The sequence below is a fragment of the Scatophagus argus genome, chromosome 15 (genome assembly GCF_020382885.2).
Source record: "Scatophagus argus isolate fScaArg1 chromosome 15, fScaArg1.pri, whole genome shotgun sequence".
In the NCBI taxonomy this organism is placed as follows: domain Eukaryota; kingdom Metazoa; phylum Chordata; class Actinopteri; family Scatophagidae; genus Scatophagus; species Scatophagus argus.
This window is the reverse complement of record NC_058507.1, coordinates 7888274-7913896: the sequence shown is the minus strand read 5'-3', so window position 1 is coordinate 7913896 and position 25623 is coordinate 7888274. Positions and strand designations below refer to the sequence as shown.

Below are 25623 nucleotides of genomic sequence, written 5' to 3'. Positions count from 1 at the left end.
AGGTCAGAACTCATCGTTAGTGGCCAATGAATTCTTAATTAGGGCAACAAATGGTGCAGTGCCTCAAGTGTGGCTGGACTGCTCCCAAAAGGACAGGAGATCGGAGGCCAGTCACCTACATTTCACGTTTGCTGATTATCTGCTGGACTGCGGCAAACACGGGTAATCACTCCACTTTGTGATCGTGTCTGTTGCATGCATCGCGCACATACATTCATGTCTAATATTACAGATGGAGGGAGTTTAAGTAGATTTCATTTTTAAATACAGAAATAATAATTACTTTATTTGTCCCCCAGGGAAATTCATCTTTTTCACTCTGTTAATAATTTTTGGCACACACACACACACACACAGAAAATCTATACACGTACAACTGATGCAGAGAGAAGTCAGAGTGGTAGGTGAGCAGGCACCTCCTCAGCTTCCTATTACACAGAGACTCTCAACAGGGATTGAATATGATATTCCATGCACCATAATAATGTGGGAATAGCTGTGTGCCTGACTATTTATGTATGTATAATGAGGACACCAAGAATGCAGACATTTCAAAGTTCCAAAAGACCATTATTTTTCTCTTGCCTTCATGTAATTGAAGCAGAAACATTAATGACTATAATAACTCTGAAAAGGGTCAGGACAAGAGTAGCGAAGAGAAGCAGCTTCACTCAATTTCCATTTCTTTCAAAAATGTTGTATGACTTTGAGAGTTAAAATTGTACTAGCAGTGTTTAATTACAGCTTCATTGGTCACTCTCGGTACAATTAAAATGAAAGTTATAATGCCACTGTAGCGGAATATGATATGTTTTACTGGCACGCACTGAGATCTGACTGCTGTGCTTGTTTGTGATCCCAAAGCCTGGCTTGGAAGAAGACTGTATTGAGGTCTGCAGGATTGTCTGTGTCCCCATTGTCTGCGGTTCGTGACAGTGTCAGGCCTGAGTTGGAAAATCCTTCCTTTTTCTGGCTTCCTTCCCCCAAGGTTATGCAGTAAATGTTGATCCATGTCAATACTTGTCTAATTAGCAATCCAACTCTTCCTGCTTCTATTGTCAAATGCATTGAAGACAAGGCAGTGTCTGCCACTCAGGATATTAATCAGTTCCTCCGGCAAACTCGACACTGCTTTGTCTGGATTTTGCCATCTGTCATACATGAAAATCTTGGTTGTAAAGGGAATAGTAAACCTTGTAATGGTTGGACCCACAGTTACCTCTCCCCTGATATATGTCTTATCTTCACCTGTTTTTACCTCCTTTTTTTATCTCCCTGCCATCCCTTCTTCCCATCTGTCCTCTCATCCTCATGCGGTACATCAAATGTCCCTGGCCTGACTGTGTGCTGACAGGCAGCCCACTGACAAGCTCCCAGGCCATTCTGAAGGGAGCCGAGCCTCCCTTCATGAGGCCCTCGAAGAGACAGTGTCACAGCGAATCCACTTTGGAGGCTGGGCAGCACAATCTGCCTCCTTCAGGGAACACACAAGAAACAAACCAAAGGAGTTCTAGTTTGTGCATCTGTAATGTCTAAACTTGGCAGCTAGCTGTAATCACAATACAGTTGTTGTAGGAGATGGAGATAAAGGTAATAATAATAATAATTACACTTTAATTTAAGCATCTTTTATACCATAAGTTTAGAGAGCAGCGCTCTACATTTTAAGAGTTTGGAGTGTTTTCTTTTTTTTTTGCCTGTTCAAAACCAAATATACAGAAAAGTCTAAACGATGAACGAAATAATGTGCTTATCTGCACCTAAGTGCAGTCGTTGACATGTCTAGTTAACTAGCTTACTACCTACTTATTGTACTACTAATATAAATTCTGATTTCAAGAAACCCTTCATGTATTGTTAACTTCATTAGTATGTTGAGTTATTTTTTCTGTCAATGCAAATGCAAATATAAAAATACATGCATTAAATTTGATTTTTGATCAGGCAGTATATTTAGAACACCAGTCAATACAAACAGTAGCCAAGCTTATGCTGGAATGAAATAACAGTGCGATCTTGAATTTTTCCTCGTCATACTTACAACAGCATGGTGAATAGGCCTACACCGCAGTACAAGAACAATGCTGGTTCTTTATTTCTAGGTCTGCTAGCTACAATGATGATCCACTGGACAGGATACCAACTCTTTGCATAGATATGCAGCTTTAGCCACAGTCTTTTATCTCAATATCATACAAGTGCAGTCAAAAATAATAATAAAAAAAAAATATATCAGTATAGTTAGCATTTTTAACAAACTCACAAATAACAAACTTAATTTAGCATGATTAGCTAGCTTACAAAAATGACTAAGAATTCTGAGGGGTAGATCTGCTTTTTGATGCTTTTTTTGGTGCTTCAAAAATAATGAGTCATGTGACTTTTGTTGCATCTCCTCTGTTAGCGTTGCTGATAGTCTTAACAGAGAGATGATATGCATGTTTATAGTCTCAGTAGTACCACAGCAGCTAATCTGCCTAATGAAGGCTTCGGTCAAGTTAGGTAGATAGGATGATAGGATGCACTTTCACTATATTTTCAGAAATATATTCAATTAAATAGGCAGTCATACAAACAAATTAATATGTTGTTTTAAAAACCAGAACCAGTGAAAATACATCAAGACCAGTAATCATTATCAAGATTTCTCTGCCTGACAAAAAACCGACACGATTGTTCAAAATCTCAAATTATTGAAAGACATGGTCTTCAGTATGGTGATTGATAAGTGAGATGAGCTGTTGTTCATTCAGTCTCACTCTACAGATTGCTAGATTACCTCAGTTGACTGAGCCAGGGGACAGGTTAGAATAAGAGCAGCTCCCAGGAGACTTTATGTAATTTTAATCCATGTTGGCGAGAGTAGAAACTGGGTGGTTGTTTCCATCCTCCTCATTCTTTTCTGCTCTGAACGGCTGATGTGATTGAATTTAAAATTTGTATTTGTCTCTGCGTGTATGTGTATGAGTCACATGACTTCTCTCCCAATCTATTATTGAGTGTTCTGCCACACTCTGACAAAGTCACAGCTGATTAATAAGTAAAGACAAGACCCCAGAGGGCGAGAGGAGCCCTGAGCAAATGATAATGAAATAAATTCATTACAAACCGAATTAAATGTGCCAAACTAAAACTTTTCCTTTTGTGAGCTCTGGCTTTCATTTGTCTCATTTGTTGTCGTTTGTTTCATTGTCAGCATCCCAATACTGTGATCACTGTCGCCTGCTGGCGAGAGCTGCTCTGGAGTCATCTCAGCCAATCAGTCTCACTTAACTTTCCTCAGAGCTTCTCTTTGTGTCTCTTATGAGGACACACACACATATATATATATATATATATATATATATATATATATATATATATATATATACACATACATAAATGAGTATGTGTGTGTTTGCTTGTAAGAGAGAGAGAGAGAGAGAGAGTGTGTGTACACATGTCAAAGTTGGTACCAAGATAAAATTCATCCTCTACAGCTCCTATAGCTCTGCTTGTTTATAAAAGATATGGAATTTAACATGAAGATGTGACAGCAAACTAAGAACACAGTGCTGTCCCACTATATCTCATTATCCTCAAACACACCTTCTGCAGTGCACACACACACACACACACACACACACACACACACACACACACACACACACACACACACACACACACACACACACTGGCTTACACACACAGGCACATGTGAATTATACACACAGTGACACACGCGTGCACGCAGTGTCATCTTCAAAGGCACCCAGGGGCGGCATGGCCGACGTGACAACAGCCCTAATGAGCTCGCCAGAGTGGGTGACCCTGTCGCCTGGCGAGAGGAGTGGCGTCGTCATGGAGATGTGGAGGCGAATGGTCTGAGTCATGGTGTCGTGCAGGTGTGTTTAGAGAAGTATTAAAACACCTTAATTATATTTTCTGATTTGCACATGCATGCAAAGCACAGCGTTGACCTGTGAAACTACGGGTGTGACGAATTGCCTCTTGAGAAAACTCATGTTTGCACTTAAAATGCAATTTTAACCCCATTAGCTCATGATGTTTCTGCTCTTTTCCACATTACCACAACAGGGTTTTCGCAGTCTGAGTAAGTGGCCATTATTCTGCCTGACAGGTCCAACCATGGCACATTTAGGGGTTTGAGGTGTATAATGATGACTATGTGCTCCTCAGTCTTTCATCATCTTCAGCGACAGAGAGGGAATGAGAGAGAGGCACTGTCAATGACAGGGTGTTAAAAAAGAAAAAAACAAAAACCAAGAGAGAGACAGAAGCGGCAGGAATGAGGAGAGCTCCGGGGTCCTAAGTGTGCTCAGTGATGATATGCGGGGTAATGAACTTCCAGACTTCATGCATCAGAAGCGTGACGCTCCGCATCGCCTTGAATGTCAGCGATTTCTGCCCCGTATCAGTGAGATGAGGCCCCCTATAATCTCCTTCCATCCACTCCATACCAGCTTTTGAGGCTCGCTCTGCCGACTTAAAGCCTGCATTTCATTTGTCAGCCTAATGGTGAAGTTTGTAAGGAGTTTAAATTCATGCCTCTCCTGGAGGTGTCATGCGAAGTTGTCAGCGGTGTCACTTGGGAGAGAAGCGAGTTTGCTTCTCAGTGGTAAAAGTAATCACTTTAGACTTGGACAAGTTAGAGTGGCTTAATGGTGGTATAACATTCAGTGAGGCTGCGTATGTTTTAGGGTAATGTAAGGTTAAAGGCAAGGTAAGGTTAATGATACAGTTATAATATATTGGAATGCATGTATTTAAGTAGACATTTTCCTTCGATAAGTTAGGTTTCAAATGTTTAAGGGATAGTTCTGCATTATTAAAACGTGTTCCTTTTGTAATATTGGTTATCATTTCATTTTGTTATGATAACATTGTACTCATCAAAATAATAACTGGGATCTGGGAACAGACAATCATTGACATTTTGGCTAATACTTTAATGTTTATCACTGTTTCTTTTCCTAATTATTATTTTTTAACTTTTCTTTTTAGCCATGCCACTATCTTGCTTCATTCTCAGCATGTGTAATTGACTTATCGACTACTTTGTTACAATTTTAAATAGGAACGATGGCCAACTCTGTAAAAACAGGATCCAATGTGTAAAGATTCAGATTAAAGATGTAGGTTTGAAATAAAAAGGCACACTGACAACAGTATAGTACTTACATGGACACACAGACATACATTTACTGTTAGAAGCCTTTTGTTTCTTGGCCTGCAGGGGAGAGAAGCCCAAGCCTCTCATCACACATGAATAATTAAAACCGAAAGAACGCCTTTGATTTTTTTGCAGGGTCAGCGCACAATCAGTCAGAAAGGTCGAGACCGGGGACACTGTTTTGAATGGGGCAAGGAATGAAAACAAGCCGGTGCCGCAAATGAAAGAGAGGTGTGGTGATGAGATTGGGTGATGGGGGAGGGGGGGTGCATCGGTTGAGGGATGAGAATGAGCTGAAATGCATACAGACAGGGCAGATGGATTACAGAAAAAGACTGATATCTTGGTTTGACTGAGAAATCGATCATGACTGTTAGGGCGGTTGAAAAGACTGACTTTCTGCTGTAGCATTAGCTACTAGTCTCTGTTTGTTCTGCCTTGGAGAAGATATGCTGCCTGTCAGACTCTGTCAGATTACAGACTGAGAGAGACGTCTTTCCATTTGAATGCATTAATGTTTACATGCCTCTTTACATGAAGAAAACTGTAAGATTGTAGGGAGGCATATTAGTGTGAGTGAGCTCTTGCATGCTAATGAAAATATGGTAATGTGAGTGGAAGTCTGTGTATGCATGTGTATGTATTATTGCCTGTGCTTCCAGTGTTGTCACTTTGGCTTCTATGCAGCAACCAGTATGCTGTAGGAGATTAAACTCTGTATTAGCTTTCATGCTTTTTCAGAATGTCAGCAGAAGATTGAAACATGGTGCTTACTTGTTGTAGTGATTTATATACTACAGTACAGGTGCAGAGACCACCAATAATTCACTTCATCTCAGCCTTGACATAGGTTATTGTTTTCCTAAAATAAATAAATAAATAAAAAAACAACAGTATTTTTAAACAGAAGTAACGTTCGCTTTAAACATCAGTTGAAAAATCAGTTTTCAGCCATGATATGTTGCTAAAAGACTGAGACTTAGGGTGCATATTCCTCTCTGTTTGCATTTATTTGCTTCAATATTAGTTTTTTTCAACAACGTTCCAGTATTACAAGTGAAAAGGCTTTGAGAATGAGGGCTACCTGATATGGTTGGCAAAACTGGCAAATGTGTTCGGAGGATAAGCCCCAAACCAAATAAAGAACAGGATAGAGCCACTATTCTTATTCCCAACTCTGATATAAGACCATCAAAGCTTCCAATATGGATTTTTCTAGCCTGTAATCATTCAAAATAAGTTTGCTGCTCCTTATCTTGGAATAAACATTGGGTTACTCCCTCTGTGTGAGCTAGTTAGTAAGACTGTTTAGCATTTGCAGCTTATGTTTTAAGCCATTCCTTATAACAATTTGGCTATTGTATGTTCGGTTTGGGAAAGATACGACCCTCTAAACGGGTAAGAGATCATGTCTTTGAATAGAATTATATGAAAAGCCTTAATTATGATGATACCTGCTAGCTGAGGGAAAGATGAACTTTTAACCCGAGTTGCAGTTACTACTCTTACTCTTCCTCCCCAGCAGACAAACAGACTTCTACATGACCTCAGATTGGAAACAGTCCATGTGTCCATTCTGCCCACTCTAATCATCAATCTGCAGCCTGGTTCACCAGCCGCTGGCACCTGTCAGGATGAAAGACATGGATTAGAGACAGAGAGAGAGAACGTGAAAAGGTTGGGCATACAATACCAGCATCACGTGTCCCGTTGCTAGGGAGGTTATGTGTGTATGTGTGTGTGCATTTGTGTGTGATGTAAGTCCAACACCACTGTCAGGCCTAGCTGCAGGCACAATAGGACGATATCCAGATTTGTGTGTGTGTGTGTGTGTGTTTTTCTCCAGGACTCATGTGTGGCTTATATGATTGCGTGTGAAGTTTAAGATAGCTTGTGCCTTTTCTGCTACATTGTTTTGGAAAAGACTATCACTACACATCACGCTCACCCATAGAATCAAACAGCCTTACACACACACATGTCCATGTGCACGCCGCTTATGCTTATGCCCTCCCTATTTCACTTCTAAAAATAGATCTTTTTCTCAATGATCTCTCTGTTTCTCAAAGCGGCAGGCTGTAAGACAGGCATGTGCATGGGGTTAACTGCAGCCCATCCTCTGAAGAGCTCTCTTTCTTTCTCGCTACCTCCACCCCACCCCCCAACCACCCTTACAGGCACACATCCACGTAACACACACACCCGCAGAAGCAGCCCATTCAGGGTGCAGATGGCAGCTAGTGTGTGTGAGACAAGAGACCCTGTGCACTCTGTTGGTTAACAGGGAATCAGGCTCATTGACATGCAGGCAGCGCATCTCCTCCAGTCCAGGAGTGTAAGCTTCACTGTGGAGCGAGCTGGGAGACAGTTAGCTCACAAGCTATGATGGCCATATGTTCATTACACCCTGACTCCCTATCACCCCTCACTGCCCTTGGAGAGGATAATATTAGGCTTGCAATTAATGTACCACAATCGAGTTTAGCAGACCTTGTAGCAGTTGAGTAGAGATGTTGGATAAAGACAGAGAAGGAAGGCTCCCTCTTATGCTCTCAGGCTTTGAATATGATATCTAAGTTAAATGTGACTTCATTATACACTGTTATTCATAATTTAGATTCAGTGCTTATATGGAGAGCTGGCATGTAATTCAGTTTTCTTGCCACTTATTCTGCTGTATTATGTGACCACACTGCTCCCCATTCATTTACGGTACATGTCCAGCCTGCATGTCTGGTACCCACTCGCCAGAGACTGAAAATTTAGAGCTTGGCAGTTCATTCTTGATTTTATAGACAACTCTAGTTCCACTAACCACAATCCTCTCTCCAAAGTATCATGTATCAGTATTTTGTGTGTTTTTTGGACAGACCTAGACACAGATGTAGGCTACAATATACAGTATAAACAAATTAAACTACTAAGCGCATTGTACTAGAATTTGTACCATTTCATACTAATTAATTTTAAGACTCACAGCACAGCGTGGGGATGAGTCGTGTCCTCATTGTGAGTAACAGCTGGTTATTGCGCAGGTAAAAGAGAAGGTCATTGTGGTGTGATTTCAGTCTGTTTGAGTCTAACAAGCAGACAGGATCATCCAGTGGGATTAGCACAGCCCAGCAATCTCTTCAACATGTGAGATGTGATCATGAGTGTTTCAGAGAAATGGGCTGCTTAAAGGTACCAATCAGCACTTGCACTGGTAATGCACTGTAGGAGGCTCTCCCTTATGAATACCTCAGACTGGAGACAGGAGTTTGTTGTTTTCTCCACTTTTACTTTAACAAGTAAATTCTCTGCAGTAAGACCTTGTCTTTTGCCTCCTTTGTGTTGTGACTTATGAACCGTGTCGAAACAAAGCACTTGCAATAAAACACAAACCCTCCCTCACACTCAGTGCCCAATTAGTCGGGTCATTCATGTTCACATCTTTTTTTTATTGCCTCACATCGTCATGTTAATTAATAAAATTGTCATCCCTCGTAAATTAAGATGATTTCTGGACTGTGTGTGTGTGTGTGTGTGTGTGTGTGTGTGTGTGCGTGCGCGCCTAATCGGTGCCTCTACAACTGAGGCAGTATGTGTGTCAGCAATAGCTGAGCTCTGACAAAGTACCATCTATCACTCTACTCAGCCAGGCTTCGATAATAATTGGGTTAGAATAAATGGGCCGTGATTTTAGAGCAGAAAGGGGAAAAAAAAGAGGAGAGATTGCCAGCCAAAACAAAGCCACAGACAATTCAATAACCCTGCCCCACCCAGAGAGGCAAGAAACAGAGCGGCAAGGCACAGCGAAGCAGAGGCTGCAGACACAAAGCGGATTGATGTCCTGCCCCTGCACAGGGCCAGTTGTGAATAAAGATATATCTGTTACTAAGGGAGGGAAAGGCAGCAGCCCTGAGGTAGTGAGACAGAGTGACACAGCAGAACTCTGCAGCATTTCATCAGATAACATAGGAAGGAATAATAAACTTTGCTTTTGGAATGCTGGAAAGAGACAGATGCTGATAGTTTGAATACAATTCACAGAAAGTGAAGGAAAAATGGTAGATAAGTCATGCGAGGTGCGGTGCTTTTCACTGACTGAATTGTGGGCTATGAAGTGTATTAGCTTTTACAAGACAAGCAAGCAGCAGCATATCATGATTTAATCTGCTAGCGCTATCCAGTGCAACTAACAAGCTCTCTGACTGACAGTGTTCATGCTGTGGTTTACAATTACTGTAAAGGAACAAAAAAAAAAAATTACTTTAGTGATGTCAAGATCGTCTGATCCAACATGTGTTGCATTCTGTTGGCTTTGGTAATTGTGACAGGAACAAAGGAGAGAGTCAGGGAATGTTGTCAGAGCAGGAGGAGCTTTAACTGACGGAATTGAACTTCCCAAACTTAAACCAAGTGCTTATTATTGTGACCATGTAGGTAAAGGTCATATAACCCTAAAAAACTAGAAATTTTCCAACCAAAACACAATGTGTTTGCCTAAACTTAAGCTGGTGCTTATTTTAACCCAAATTGTGATGTTTTTGTATATCATTCCAAGGGGCAATTCCAAATTATGCATTTTGTCATTTAATATGGAGAACAGAACATTTCATGTGTGCTATTTGAAACAGATGATTTCTCTGTATGCAGGACTCACAGGATACAGACACATCAGCAACATTGATGACCGTATCCTCGTCGAGTAAAATGGTGCTCAGTCAAAAACAAATATGTTTATCAGTGAACAGGTACCACATTATCTGTGGTATCGATTGTGGTGTTACCTAAGTTTTGTTCCATTTGTCAGCAAAGTCTTTCTTGATGAAAAGAAGAGGCTCTAACGGAGAGAACAACTTTTGCAATGAGGGCAGTAAATCCTCAATTTCATGTAGGAGGACAGGGAAAATGGGAGCAGGGCAGGCGAGAGCAGAGAGAGAGAGAGAGAGAGACTTTAGACGAGGATAAAAGTTCACACTAAGACACACAGGAAGCAAGAGTGTCCAAAGTACCGTTGGGCATCCTGTATGTCATGCAAAACAGAACTCATACTCATGTACAAACATGCATTAACACACTGACAATACACTTCACCCACTCATGCCAGGACATGTGAATGACAAGGTAGCAGTCAGTCGCTATGTGAAATCTGTGGCAGACTCACTCAGAGACACTAGCACTTAATGTTTGCAGGGATGGAGACAGATCGAGACGGTCTGCATTACTGCAGATCATTCTCCAAAACAAAACAGGCGGATTCCACCTTCCTCCAGTGGGTTTTTGCATCGGGAAGGAGATTAACACTCCTCCTTTTTCAGAGTCTTTTATGGTGTGAAGCAGAGTAATGGCTCGGATACAGCGCAGCAATGTGTTGCATTGCCTAAAGTGGGGGTTTTGAAGTCACAGATAATCTGCTTTTGAAACAATGAGATAGTGTTGCTTTTCATTCGGCTCAGTTAAGCCATGCTCCAAATGAGGAGAGGCAGATAGTGTGGATCAAACGTTTTTGTGTCGAATCCCAAAATGTTACAGCTCTTTAAAGTCACAACAGCTGCAAATTCTCCTTCTATTGTGCTGACTTCTTTTGGAGATGATGGAATTTTGCATTTTGGACAAAAATAATCCTCATGAAGTACTGATCTCAAACATCAGTGGATAAAAGAATCTAGACTCTTTTTTTAACAGCTGGGTGCTGTATTCTAGCCTAATCTGCACATTGGTAGAAAACTACTGAAAACTGCTAAGTGTGAAGAACAATAGATGATTCCCCAGCAACTAAATGAGTTTCAGTGGTATGATACAATCACACCACTGAAACTCATTTAGTTGAAACTCTCTTATCATAATCATCGTAATTATTTACAATAAGAGAGAGTTCCTTGAAGGCATTAATGTTTTTATACGTACAAAATCTGATAAAAATAGTTGTGTGAAAATTTTAAAAAGAGAGCTTGAGAGAGAAGTCGTTTCTACCTTCTCTCACTCATGTCAAATTTATCGTATGTTCGTTCATTCTGCCAGAGCATTTTCCTGTACCATTACCCGAGGGTGGCACCCCACATTATATTATATGTTCAAATAAAACATTGCAAGAATATACAAATCATTACATGTATTTGTAGAGCATATTATGTTCTCATCCAGTAATAAACTCCTGAACTGAACTCTCGAACTCAGAATGTAAACATGCATGAGGAAACATAGGCCTACTTTATGCGACGATGCAGTATGTATATTTAATTTCTTCGATGAGCGTGCTTACCGATGAAAGAGAATTATTTATTAGGTCAGTTTAGTCCAATCCACATCTTGCATGTTGGTAATGGACAGCATTTTATTACTTTTATTATTATCATTAGTGGGGTTGTGATGCATGACGCTCACTCAAGCTGTTATTTAGATTTATGAGGAACATAAATTCTGATCCTTTTGTTCTCCTGCCTGTATTTGTATGGTAATGTTTGAGGTGTGAAGCTGAATGGCATTTCTGTATTACACCGAATATAAGCCACGCTGTGTAGAATACCAAATACTGCATTAGGGATGTGAGGGGCGACAAAGGACAAAGCAGGACACTGCAGAATGTGTCAGAACAGAGATCAAAATGAGATGTTCCTCATTGAAATTTTAGCAAGGAAAATTGCCTCAGGAAACGAACAGCATTTAAAGTGATTTGAACATGGGAGGTTTCATGCGGTTTCGGCGTGCACACATCGTTCGACGTAGAGCAGAGGAGAGGTCGGGGGTAAAAAAGGGAAGAAAAACTGAAAGAGGCAGAGAACACGGAGTCCTGAGCACACAAATCCATGTTTGCTAATGGAAACAGGCTGCTTCTCGGCCCTGCCACATTCAAAAGAGCCCCGGTCCGTCAACTGCGCTTTAATCTTCAGCAGGTGCACAAACAGAAAATAGACATGAGGAAGCCGGAAACAAAGGTTAAGTGGGGAAAAAAAAAAAAAAAAACGCTTCACAAAATGGAAACCATAGCAACTTACTACAAGTATAAAGTGTCTGCCTATTAGATGATACAGCGCAATTGGCAACCACTCAATCACCCGCAGTTCCATTAACGAGCAGCAGGTTAGTTTTGCCAGTGTAATTCAACAGAGCCATTTATAATAACTCAGTCATTAGTCATTCTCATTTTTTTCCTTACGTGTGACTCACTGGGCCACCTCAGCTGTGCAGCAAAGTGTCATCGTCATTTTCAAGAGCAGTTCCTATCTTGTTTATCTTCTGTGAGAATCCGAATCCTGAAATCTGTGAAATGCCTCCAAGCTAATACAAAAAAAAAAAAACATATTTAAAGTTGCTACAGTCAGTATTATACTAAAACTGGACCGAAGGCATTATGTGAAATGGGCTGCTCGTGGCAACAGATGCGTTGAGAATTATCAACCCAGCTCTGAAGCTCCCCTCAACTAAACAGGAGATTGAATATTGGCCCCAAATCATGGCCCAAGTGAATTTGAATGTTGCTTCACATTTGCTGGATGAGTAGGAAACCGCTTGCTCACATGTTCATCACCCAAAAAGACATTAATATTAGTGTTGTGTTTGTAGCTTCTTTCCACTGAAGCGACCTGAAAAATCAGTGGTTGAAGGTTGCTAAAGTGCTGTTGTGAGGCTTACAATATTTTATTCATGTAGATGACTGTTGACTATTGACTGGCTTAATTGATTGCACTGAATTGTGTTCCTTCAGTGCACACCACAGGACTGGATGTCACTGGCCAGCGCTCTCAACAACATTTATATGTATGCATGTGTGTGTGTGTGTACGTGCGTGTACTCCGAATGCTTGCACGTTTGTGTAGTGTAGTATGTTTGCAGCCTAAATGTCCTCTGGCATCTTCTCAGAAACAGAGTCAGTGGCGAGATACGAGGACGGCACACTGGCCACAGCTGAGCTCTGGCACTGATGAGAAAAGAAATAATCAAAGAGACATGAAGAAGAGGATTTGCTCCGGTTTTGTGATAGGAATGAACTAACAAAGAATGGGAGGAGGGCAGTCTGTGGTGTTTTCATAGTGCTGCACTGGTCAGCCTATGCCACTTATGATGCCGACTGCAATAGCTGACAGGCACGATGTCTTACTAGACATCTGTCAGGCACGATCTTAACATGTATTTGTGCTCCTGTGGTTCCTGTGTTGCTGTGGTGACAAAATAGAGCAGATGAGACCTCACGCTTTTCGTCTCAAGTCAGCTAATGGAGTGTCAGAAAGCAGGCCAGCAGCTCACGTTTGCCCTCCTGTAAACTGGCAGCTTGGTGGCTGTATATGGCACCTTAGCCTCCTCGCACAAACAACAATGAGCTGAGAGGGTGCAGTCGGAGGCCATCGTGCAAGCGTGACATGTGTTACTCGCTCTTAACCAGATGTGTTTTTCCACTGAATGATGCAGTAGGTGTTAAAAGCCTTTGGAATGAGCTAAGGTGCTGCACATTTCTCTATAGTCTCGCAGTTGTTAGTGTCTATAGGTACGCACAGAGGTGTGGCCCATTTACTCTGCATTTCAGACCGCCAGGTAAAAAAAAAAAAAAAAAAAGAAATGATGCTGACATTTCAGCAGACCGGGTGTGTTATGCCATCACTCATGTGACATTAACAGATATAAAAATAGAATGCCAGAAGTGCAGGTTATTTACAGTGGAAATGCAGTGTTAGTAAAGATGTCTGGGAGAAATGAAGTGAGATCCTGGAGTAGATGTAGCCCAGAACTATTTATTTCACAGTCATGCTCCACAAATAAAATGAAAAACTTCTCTAGAGAGAGTTGATATGGGAGGTGGAGAAAACCTCTTGTTGCCAGAAAGTCACAGGTGTAATCTCTGTAATAACCTGTGGCATTTCAGCCACACCTTAAATCCTCCTTCTCAAGGGGCACTGCAGTCAAGTGGAGAATATTTAAATTAAAAGAAAAATACAAAGTTGCTGCCCCTGTTCCTTGGAAGTACTGTAAAAAAAAAAAAAAAGTGTCTTGGCAAAAACAGAAAAGAATTGGATAGAAAGTATATCACAAGCTCATTGTGGAGGTGCAGACTCTCAGGTGAGCAGTGGAATGACTCAGGAGTGGCTCCCGTGAGTCCCTGATTGAAGACATCCATGAATCATCACTTATCGTATAATTCTCATCCTTCGGTCATTCCAGGACATCAGGAAGGACATCAGGACATCCTGCGTCACTAGTTGTCTGTCAGCACCACCAAGCAGCTTTAGTTTTTATCACAAACTCTCTCTCTCTCTCTTCCATTGTTCCCTGTCACTTGAGAGGCCAAAGTGGAACATGTACACTGGGACATCAGGCAGGAGACCTGAAACTAGTTGGCTGATTGGAGACCTCAGTCCTGAGGGAATACGTCCAGCCTTTTGACAGAAAAAATGACTGACAGTGAGTGTTTGCTCGGTTGGCAGACATGGGCACCCAGAGGTGGGTGAGTGGAGAGGGCCAGAATGGCAAAAGATGTGGGCGAATGGGGACAACAAACAAGGTCATGCAAACTGTGTCACCACCAAAACTATAAAAGGGCAAAGGGGCTTTTGAGGTGAAAGTACACACTCAGACATATGACCCATATGGAAGATGCAGAGAACTGCAGAGATCTGTGAATATAGCAACATCAATATGGCAAAGGCAGATGGCAAAATGAACACAGGAAGTGTGATGATATGTTGTGAATATGGTTTTGTTGTACAGTAAGGAGTTGTTGCTACGCTGATGTTTCTACAGTGATGTCACTTCTGCTCCTAGATCTAAGCAGTTATTTTGGTGATCACAACCTTGAAAAAAGTTGGGATGCTGTGTAAAATGCAAATGAAAACAGAATGTGATTTAGAAATCCTGTGTGACTTGTATTCAGTTGAATACAGTACAAAGACAAGAGTGTTTAAACTGGTAAATGTCATTGTTTTTGATAGATAGATAGATAGATACTTTATTGATCCAGAGGGAAATTCAATCAATTTGAACAACGTGTCATAATAACCAAGAGAAATAATGCAAGAATTGGTCAAAATTAAACCTAAATTAGAGTGCACTGGATTATCCTTTAACTTTTGGGGCAAGACAAAGTAGATTTAAAACAATTTATGTTTTTTTTTTGTTTGTTTTTCTGCACAGCGGTTATAAAACGTGGCCAGTGCTGTGAAACATATACAAGGCTGAGCTCTGAAAGTGCAAAGATCTCTCCTGCCAGACATCTTCATGTCGGAGCACAGTTGCACCTCAGCTCTGATGAATTATGCAGTTCAGGATCATCCACCACGTTTTTTGGGGATTTGGGTTTCTCTTTGGTACCCTGTGTAGTAGTAAACACTGCATGATTTATCAAAGGCTAGAAACAGCTTGTATGACTGCTGCAAGTTTCCCGCAGAGGAGGAGAGCAACTTGCATAAAAGTATGTGGCTGCTTCTAGCTAATGCTGGATGGCATAGGCTCCGTCTGCGTGAGTGAGGTCATATCTGCAAACACTGTGGTGAAGTCATGTCTGGCTAGCTGGCAGAGACAGCAGTGTGGCCTCCTCCGCTGCTCCCTCGACTTCCCATTTTCTCCCTTTCTTATGCTCCTCTCCCCTATTGAAGTATTTTTTTTCCCTCATTTACCCTTTCTTACATTTCCTTTGTTCTGACCTTGTTCTGATTTCCAGCACCCATGATGATGAGGCACACGGATGATGTAATGCAGGTCTGCACTCATGAATGTTTGAGTAGGAATTTCACACTCTATTTCAGTCATGTGAGAAGCCGGGATTGACTGAGCATTTTCCATAAAGTATAAGTATATGTGCATGTGGTCTTGTCCCTGTGCTGCCAATCCAGTGAAGATGACAAGAACATCTAAAAAGCTGTAGGCCAGAGAATAAACTATAGAATGCACAATGTCAGATATGTAAAGGCTTGCATAAATTGCATTGCATAGTCTCTAATTAGGCAATAATTACTGCATTTTGAAGCCATGAAACATATGCAAGCAGTTAGAAATCTATAGCTTTTCCTTATTGTAGAATGCAGGTAGTGCAAACATTTGCATAAATTTGCACGTATTAACATATATAATGTGTTTATTGCTGAAATGATTAGTCAGTGAATCTGTCATTCAATTGAAAACAACTTTAATAACTGATGCGTCTGTGGAGTCATTTATCAACGGAATGATACCAGACATTTACTCCTCATATGTGAGGATTTTTTTTTTTTTAAGAAAGTTAAGGAACAGTTCAGTTTCTTGAAAATTTTCATACTGATCTATTAATTTAGAAAACAATTGATAATGATTAATAATACTGACAATCAGTGCTAGTTGTGTGAACGAAGAAAGGGAAAGATTAGGAGAAAAAAATGAGAAGGTTATTGAACAGAGAGGTTTAGGAAAATAGGCATCAGCATTAAATAAATACTCTTTGTGTCTGTTACACATATGAATGTCTGTGTGTCTACACCTCTGGGTAAAAAAAAGAGAGACAGAGAGAAATAAAGGAGCTCCAGTAACCCAGAGAGAGAGTGATGATAATAGCACAGTCTTTGCCAGATGTGTGACGTCTCCCGAGGGGGAACCCTGGTGCACTGTGCTTCAGGATTAATCGTTTGGATAAAAGGAAACATAATTAAAACCTTCCCTCATGCCCATACAATCAAACAGAGAAGGAAAGAGAGAGAGAGAGAGAGGGTGAGATGGCTGTGTGACTGCTTTGATGGATAACCTATTCCAGCCCCCATCCCCTTCCACACCACAAACACACACGCACAACACGCCTTTAGCTGAGATGACATACTGTACATAGGCACAGAGAACACAATTGATTGCTCTTGTCTCTCAAATGCAGACGGGGTCAATTTTTCTCTTGTGGCATAATGGCGGCCAGGAGGCAGGATAGCTGAGGTTGAAGATTGTCGCATGAATCAGCTGGGCAGTGATTTTGTCCTAGACATACGTTACCCATGGGCTGCTGGTCTGTTAAAGGCCTCCCCGCACTTGAGCAGGCTGCACTAAGTATTGTGGCGTGCACGCAGTCATGGAGCATGCTCAGATATATTGTGTGATTAATATCCTTTATGTGTTCAAGTGTAGGAAAAAGGGAGAACAGGAGGGCAAAGGCAACAATAAAGGAATGTGATGAATGATAACTGCAGCTGGTCATCTGGGGCAACTTCATCAGGGTCTCAGTTGCTTTACACCTGATTTGAAAAATGTCCAACTCAAACAGTTTTTGAGAGCCTCAAAGATCAAAGTGTTCATAATCAGCTTCTTACTCTTATTCAGTGGGACCCTACAGGAACAAACTATCATCTGCACTGATTATTTCTTTCTGCATTTTCAGTGATGCTTACTTTGATGAACAAATCAGAATTTGATATTTCTGTGCCAGAAAGAACATAAACCACAACCACACAGTACTGATGAAGCCAATTAAGTGTTTCCTGAGGGTAACATAAATGTTTTTTATTTGAACTTCGATGGACCTCTGATATTCTGTATGTAACCTTTTCTCACCAAAACTCGTGAAAGCCAAAACCAGGTGTAGCTTATTCCTCGGTGCCACAGACCTCCGCTGTTGCCTAAAAGGTATTAAAAAACCTGTAAATTAGCTGCACTGCACTGTTCCTTCATTACACTGCACATGGATACTGTAGTTTAATTTGAGTCAGTCTTACATACACAAAATCTGTGGCTGAAAATTGTCCAAAGATACACTTTTCACTCTTCAGTAGGAACAAATGGGCTTGATATGGAACAAATTGTTGGTTTCTGTCTTTTCATGGGATTTGTTGACAGTATATAATAGACCAGCCTCATCCTTTAGCTGAAGCTAAATTTAAAATTTAGTCACAAATATTTAATTTTATAGGAAAATACATTTTGAAAACAAGGTTTCAGGTGCTTGAGTCTTGAAATGATAGAGAAAATTTTAATTCTATTTTATTTAGATTTCTATATCAACTGTTGTTTAATATGGATGGTTTTAGTTTGTATCCCTTCTGGCTGGTTAAAAGCTTCCTCTGCAGTCTCAGTTAGGACATGGCAAGCAGTAATGTTTGATATTCATGAGGCCATTCTATAGCCTTTGTACACCAACATAGGGAGTACACAGCATTCTGTCCGTGATAGCTGAGTGCTGTTTTATTTTGAGTGTAAATGTGTGTGTGTCGTGTGTATGCGTGTGCGCGTGGCACTGCTTTGTTTGAATCATGGCTTGCACATGAGCAGAGCTTCTGCACAGAGGACATTCCCATTCTGCAGTGTGTGGTGCTTCGGGGGAGGACTGTGGGGGACAGCTGCTCGCTCAGGTCATGTGAACCCAAATCTCTGTTTGGAGGGAGACCAGCTTGTCTCCAGTTGTGCCTCCTAAGGCCATGGGAGAGCTCCCAGACCATCCTGAGCCTGAGCTGCTCTCACTGGAGAGTCACGGCACCAAGCTCCTTTTACATGCCAGTGGAAAGAAAAACAGGGCAATAATAGGACGAGAATACACTTCACTTCAACTGGGAATGGATTTTAATTAGCCATTTTCCATCTTTGGATACCTGAAAGCTAGATAGGAATACAAAATATGATGCTACCATGACCAACATTGTGTTACGACTGCTGCAAGCTAATCCATTGTACTGCCATATTTAAAAATGCAGTACAAATATATAAATGAATGCATTAGTAAGTAAGGTATGGGAATGACTAATAGCTAATGCATTACTCACCCTGATCTAATTCATGTTCACATACATGATAAAGAATGAACACCAATACTGATAAATGATAAATGAAGTCAACATTAGTTCATGTGACCACCTTGTGCTTCATGGATCTCAATTCTGTGACTGAAACATCAGATTAGATGTAAACTAACTGAACTGCCAATAGCTTCTCAGATTGGTGCATTTGATTGTCATCTGTTTGCATCAATTTAACATTTTACTTTATTGCTATATGATCCAAACATTCTGATAAACCAGATGTCCAGTTCTTTGGTTACAATCAGCCTTGTTAAGTTATGTGCTGAGTAACCTTATTACAATATTACTGTTATGTTACAGTTTGTACTAACCTCTTGAGTTTAAGTTTCCTGATGTAAGAGGACCCTCTTCACTGCACTCATGCTTCAAACCCACACCGCAAATTTGTAGTGATGTTCTTTTCAGTAATGGCTTATTTCTGCAATAGATGAAACAGTGTAATGTTGTTTTCAAGTCAACCATCACACAGGTGGACATTGGCCAAATTAAATCACTAAAGCCTGTTTGGCAAGCTTCTCTTTTGGCAAATGCCCAAGGGGTGAAACTTGGGCATCTGCATCAAAGCGCTTTCAAGGTTCAAGATTCTTTGTAAAACCGGATTGATCTGTGTAAAGTTGGCATTTTTCGAGATAACATTGTTCTCCATTACAGCTAAAGCTGTAGTAGACAGAAAATAAGGTTTTAAAGACTAAACGACTTGTAAAGACAGACATTTTTTTACATTGTGAGAATATAAATCAGCTGAAGTCAGGCGAAGTGGACCTTCAGCAGGTAGAGCCCATCTGTTTGCTGCTGGTGTATTGATCCCAGAATACCATTAAGCCATTTCTTTAAAGATTCCACAGCATCAGCACCCTGAAGCTACAGCACTGTCCAACACCCTCACTGTCCTCGTGTAGGTCCACACTGGTCCTGCCACTTCTGTAATGGTGTTTGACTTGTCTCTCTAGTGATGGAATGCAAGAACGCTGGTACTTCATGTACATGTTGCTGCCAATGCAGTATATGTCTACTCTGTAATTTTTTTTTTTTTTTGAGTACTTCTACATAGTTGTATTGGTACTTTGTATAGGCCATTGACCATTTCTTAACATTTGTTGCTTAAAAATATAATTTACTGATCTCTATTAGCTCTGTTTTTGTAACTCTGTTTTTTTTAATCATTTTGCTATATAGTATTTATGTTTTTGATCTGAATCTCATCTGCAGTGTTTTGTTCTTGCAGTATTTAAATACAGCTTTTGAATTGTGAAATGAAGTCATGTTGGTGTTACCTTTTGGCTGTAAAGACCAGCTGGCATGAGAAAGCTGAGAATCATTAGCACAGTCAACACTTGGTGCACGCCAAAGCCCAGCTACGATGATCTCGTCCAACTCACAAATTTACACCATTGATGATTCAATTGATCTCTCCTGATCAAATGGAATTTCATGCACGCATTTCAACTGGTTTACAGCTGAGACAGCTTCTGGCACATAGAGCTGTTACTGTCGTTTGTGTGTGTGTGTGAATGGATGGTTTGGAAGGAAGGCCTAGGACAGGATTTCTCAGTCTAATTAACGCCTCGGCAACAACATACGTTTGGCATACAAATTTTTTGTTTGAAACACTGAGAAGGGAGCAACTCACCATGTGTGCTTGGAGGCTTATGGGAAATATGGGTATGAGTGTGTGTGCGTAGCAATAATAGTAGTAGCGGGAGTTTTTGTGGCTCGCGGTTGACGGGGAGCTCGGGTTTAATGCTACCATCTCACTAAGATACACCACGATCAGAAATTTCATTTAAAAGTTTCATGGCAAACAGACAGGATGCTCGTCTTTCTGCGGGTTTTGATGATGAACATGTGACAGATTTAAACTTTTCAGTCATCCTTCAGCTGTCCCAAGAGCTCATGTGAACAGGCAGTATAGAGTTGTGTGTAGAAACATTAAACGTGCAAACACTATGGTAGTTACATTGCTGTATTTTTATTCCGAGATGTATGGTTCCTGTATTTTGGAACATAAAAGAAGATATGGATAATGACAAGTCTACAGACAAGCTGCTGTTCAGTAAGGGATACGTCCAGGAATGCCTTGAGGGATTTTTTTTAAATTTGGCACAAACTTAGCTCAAGGATGAACTGATCAGATTTTGATGGTCAAAGTTTAAGGTCACAGCAACCTCACAAAACACATCATGGTTCACAGATGAAGAATTCATATGCTGATATTTTAACATCGAAAAGGTCAAAGATCAACTTGAGTGTGGCATCTTAATTTTGGGCAAAAACACTTTTCTGGCCATTATTCAACACTGTAGCTGAGGAACAGAGGAGGAGATAATTGTGACCATATTTCACATTTGGTCACATACTAATTTAGTCACACCAATTTGGCTGGGCCATTACAGCTCATTCACTGTCATCCTCAACACCGGCATCCCCCAAAGCTGCATCCTCAGTCTCTCTATTCCCTTTTCACCTATGACTGCACTTCCACCCACAGCACCTGATCATGCAAAAAAAGGTCAAAAAGGCTCAACAGTGTCAGTTTTTACTGAGAACCCTGAAGGGCAACAGACTCCACCAAAGAGCTGCTGATCAGCTTCTGTTGCTGCACTTCTGAGAGTATCCTGATGTACTGCTGGTAATCTAGTTGGTTCACCACAGACTAAAAAGGTCTGCAGCAGAAAGCTTAGTGGATCACTGGCTGTCCAGTCCCAAACCTCAGAGACATCCACTCAAGCCATCTTCACAAACAGCATGAGTAATGCGATAAGTGAACGTTTACATCTAAGTATGGTCTACAGCCTGTATCTGTTCCCCTCCCATGAATTCTTGATTCAATATGTGTTGGCTGTAATGGAGCATTTTTTGTTGTCCGCTGACCAAAAGATGAATATGTAGCTGCTTTCTTTTTGTGTTTCCGTAAGGATGGCTGTAAATGGTGCACTTCTACTTCAGATTTATCGAGGACAATCTGACCTCTAATCAACTTAATTTTCAGGCCAATATTTCATATGAGAGGTTATCAAAAATATTAAAAGTGCATTTGCATTAGAGTGTTACTTTAGGTCCATGTTTGGTTCCTTTTTCAAAACATATTTGCTATATCAGCAAACCTGTAGCTCAATTTACCTCGACAATTCCGCCTACGCTTTCTCTAAGCTTTGGTTCGAAATCTCAACCAGTGATGTTTCTAAACGGTGCTGCATCAATGAAAGACCGAAAGCTGCCTTGTAAAGTGTGATCTCATACCTTTCTTTGGGGCTCAGTGAAATGACAACCACGTGATTCACAGGAAAGTGGCATCGCATCAGACTAGGAGTTGGGGGATGGGCAAAGGAGTGGGAGAGGTAGGAAGGGAGAGAACAGAAACGCAAGAAGGGAGATAGGAGGATTGAATCGAGGTGAAGAAAGAGAGATGTGGATCCCTTAGCAGCAGGGCACGAAAATGAGGAAGGGAAGGAGAAATTTGCAGAAAATCAAATGAGAAGAAAAAGGCGAGACACAAATGTGACTGGTTCATACAGAGTCCAAAGGTAAACCACAGTGAGGCAGAGTAGATGATGAACAAATCAAGCAGCAGCGGCAGAGTCACTGAGTCCAACCCACACTGTGTAATTTTACCCATCCCCTGGGATTAAGATGCAGCTGAATTCACCATCAACGTAGTGACATTTCTTATGATTTCTTTCTTTTTTTTTTTTTTTGTTTGCATTTCATCATTATTTTTTCATAGCTTTGTATGAGCTTCCTCACTCATCTGGCTGCAAAGTAGACAAGCTAAAAGGTGGTCTTTTTATTCTGCAGCCACAAATCTTGCAAGATGGGTATTATGTTCTATCCTTCTGTGCCTCTGCAATACACAGTAGTGATTCATATTCTTCTCTGTGTGTGATTGCATTTCAGTGTGGGTAGCTGTAAATTAATATTGCTATACTTCTCCCTCTGTGTCTGTTCCATCTCCCTAAGCACTCTTCTATTCTCTACCTCCTATATCGGTGCACGTCCAATTGGCCGGTGAACGTTTCTGTGTCCTGATTAAGACTTGCCAGCCTCTGATTTTTATTGGCTGTGTAATGGTGCAGAACCTAAACATTTATCAGAGTCGATGGGATGTGTGTAGTACAAGCTATTAGGAAATGCAGCGAGTGGATGTGGGTGGGCATAGAAAAGTCAGAGCAAGTAGTGGGTGTCAGAATGAGACATTTCTGGAGAGAAATTAAAGATGTCACACACAGGAAATTGTTTTGCATTGCATTGGTGACAAACTACTTTGCCTGAGAAAATTGTTGCACTATGGTAAAAAAGTTGCAGAATTCAGAAACTTTTGACTTTTGGGAAAATAATTAGTAAGATGTAGATGCTGGAAGTTACCTGGTCTCTTTCTCAAAGCTCTCACTTCACCCAAACTAAATGGATCTTAACCTGACCTACCTGGCTAAAGAGAGGAAGGATACATCGGGGTTTTTTGGGTTTGGATGCATTGTGTCCTCGCCCAGGTGCTGGCTGTCCCACTGTGATCTTCTGGTTGACAAATCTGTGTATAATCCTCTAATGTTCTTAATCCTGGGGTCACATTAAAAAATGGATGAGAAATTAATCTGCTGTCAGGTCTGTCAGGTATATTTTGTCAGCAGTGCCAGTGCTTATTTTCAACCAAATCCTCCTGTATGGGCCAATACGGCTCAACCACCAACCAAACCAGCCGACCAAATCCCTCTGTGCAGACTGTCAAATGTTTTCCATCCTTTTGTCCTTGTACCGTGGAGATTGAGAAGTTGAAAGACAAAACGCCCAAAGCGCTGATCACATAACTAAAAGTTTGGTGTTCTACTTCTTTCAACCCCTTTAAAGCAGAGTGATGAGGAGGGAAACAAACTATTATGGCTAGAGACAGAGAAATGTACTTTACCAACAGAACTGTATGCATGATTTTGCTCCCCTGGCAGACAGAAAGTTACAAACTTGGTCACACTGAGCAAATGCATCGCCGCTTCCTCCCCCACATGGATGTAAACATCAAGTGTGTTTTGTTTCTATGTCTGCCATATCTGCCTATGCCATGCTATGCCGTGCATATGTGCTGCAGTAACCAGGCTAATTTCATTGCTTCTGGCTGAGTGGATCAAAAAAGACCCACATTCACTGTTTTTCTTCTGTTTGCGCTTCCCCTTTCATGTAGTAATCGGCGCAAAAGGCAGAATTAAAGCAGCGTTCCCCCGGAGCCAGCCTTCTCCTTTCAAATCGGTGAAAGAGGAGAAATTAGGAGGACATGCCTGTTTTGGGGCAGAGGGATTGCAGGATTCACTCTCAGGTGAAATTTTCTGAAAGGCCACACGGAGCCATGTGTGGGTATTTCCACTCTTCAGAGTATATTTCTATCATTACATCCAGATGAATGGTGTAAATTAAATCTAAATTAATAAGAGAAAAAGTTACAAATAATATACAAGCACAAAAGCACAGACAGACACCAGATAATCCGAACAGTTTCAATTATTCTCAGTCCTGTTATGATTGATTTGATGGTATTTTGGAATCTGTTCAACTGTCCTCGTCTAACACCTTATTCCCGGGGAGTTGTCAGTATGATGTAAGAAGGCCGGCCTGATTGTTAATAAAGGTGTCAGCACTTCAGCTCCATCACTCACCTCCGCCAGTCTGGCCTTGTATCTCAAATGAAAACACACTCTGGTCATGGTGTATTGCATCAGCAGGTCCAAACCACTAAGAATACTTTCTTTCTCTGTCCTTCTCAAGAGCAAATAACCTCAAAACAGGTAGATCATCTTATCAAAGCTCAAGCTACTCACCCCAGCCAACCACTGCTTTCTTCTGAACAGACTTGGTACAGACTTATATAGTGCCATACTTGCTACTGTAAATCTTGTGTAATGTTCAATACAACTTCTTAATATTTAATGTATAAGTATAAAGTGCTTAGACTAATAAACACAGACCCACATGTAACACCACAGGGTCTTCATTTGGACTGGTCTCATCTCGACTGTGATTTACAAATGAGGAATATTTTCATTTAATATTTTATACAGCAGTGATTAACAGAGAAATTAACTCATCCACGGTCTGGTTTCTGACTCAACTGGAACAGCCTGCCTGCTGACCTTAGAATATTATATGAACAGTATATGCATTTGAAATCAAATATCCTGACCTTTCTTCTCAGTGTCTGCATGTAAATATTGAATATTTATGTTGTTATATTATGTTCTGCCTGCTTCTACATTTAATTATGCGAATGTCTGTGCTTTCTTGCTGTGCTTTCGGTACAAGTTGAGATACATTTACATGAAATATGAATACAGTTCAATTTGAACTGTTTCTGAACTGATGAATTCTTTTTGATATAGAAAAACAATGGATGTGTATGTGTACTTCCTTGTGGAAGTGGACAGTTTGATTGAAAATAAAGCAGTCTTGGCATCTGCACACCCCACACTCCTACAGTTAGATGGAGGGAGTGTATTATCTGCAATAGGACTCCTTTTTTAAAAAAAATCCTGACTGAAGGTGGGGTTATGATGAGGTGGCCCACACCTTTCACAGCAATAGCTGCTCGTTTATGATCTAAGAGCCTTCCGAATGTAAGGCACACCCAGGGAAAAGACCTCTCCTTTAATATCAGGGTGTCTCTTTAGCACTGACTCACATTAAGGGAGGGTACTTGTCTTCTAAAAATCTCTGCCTTCATCCTGAGCACCTGTAATCACAAGAAGTTGGAGGTGT

The 25623-nt window shown here is 40.9% G+C and overlaps 1 protein-coding gene across 1 annotated transcript in view; it reads left to right on the top strand.

Moving 5' to 3' along the window:
- Positions 1-25623, top strand: part of stxbp6 (syntaxin binding protein 6 (amisyn)) — a 130537-nt gene that overhangs the window by 104231 nt on the left and 683 nt on the right. The window lies entirely within an intron of this gene.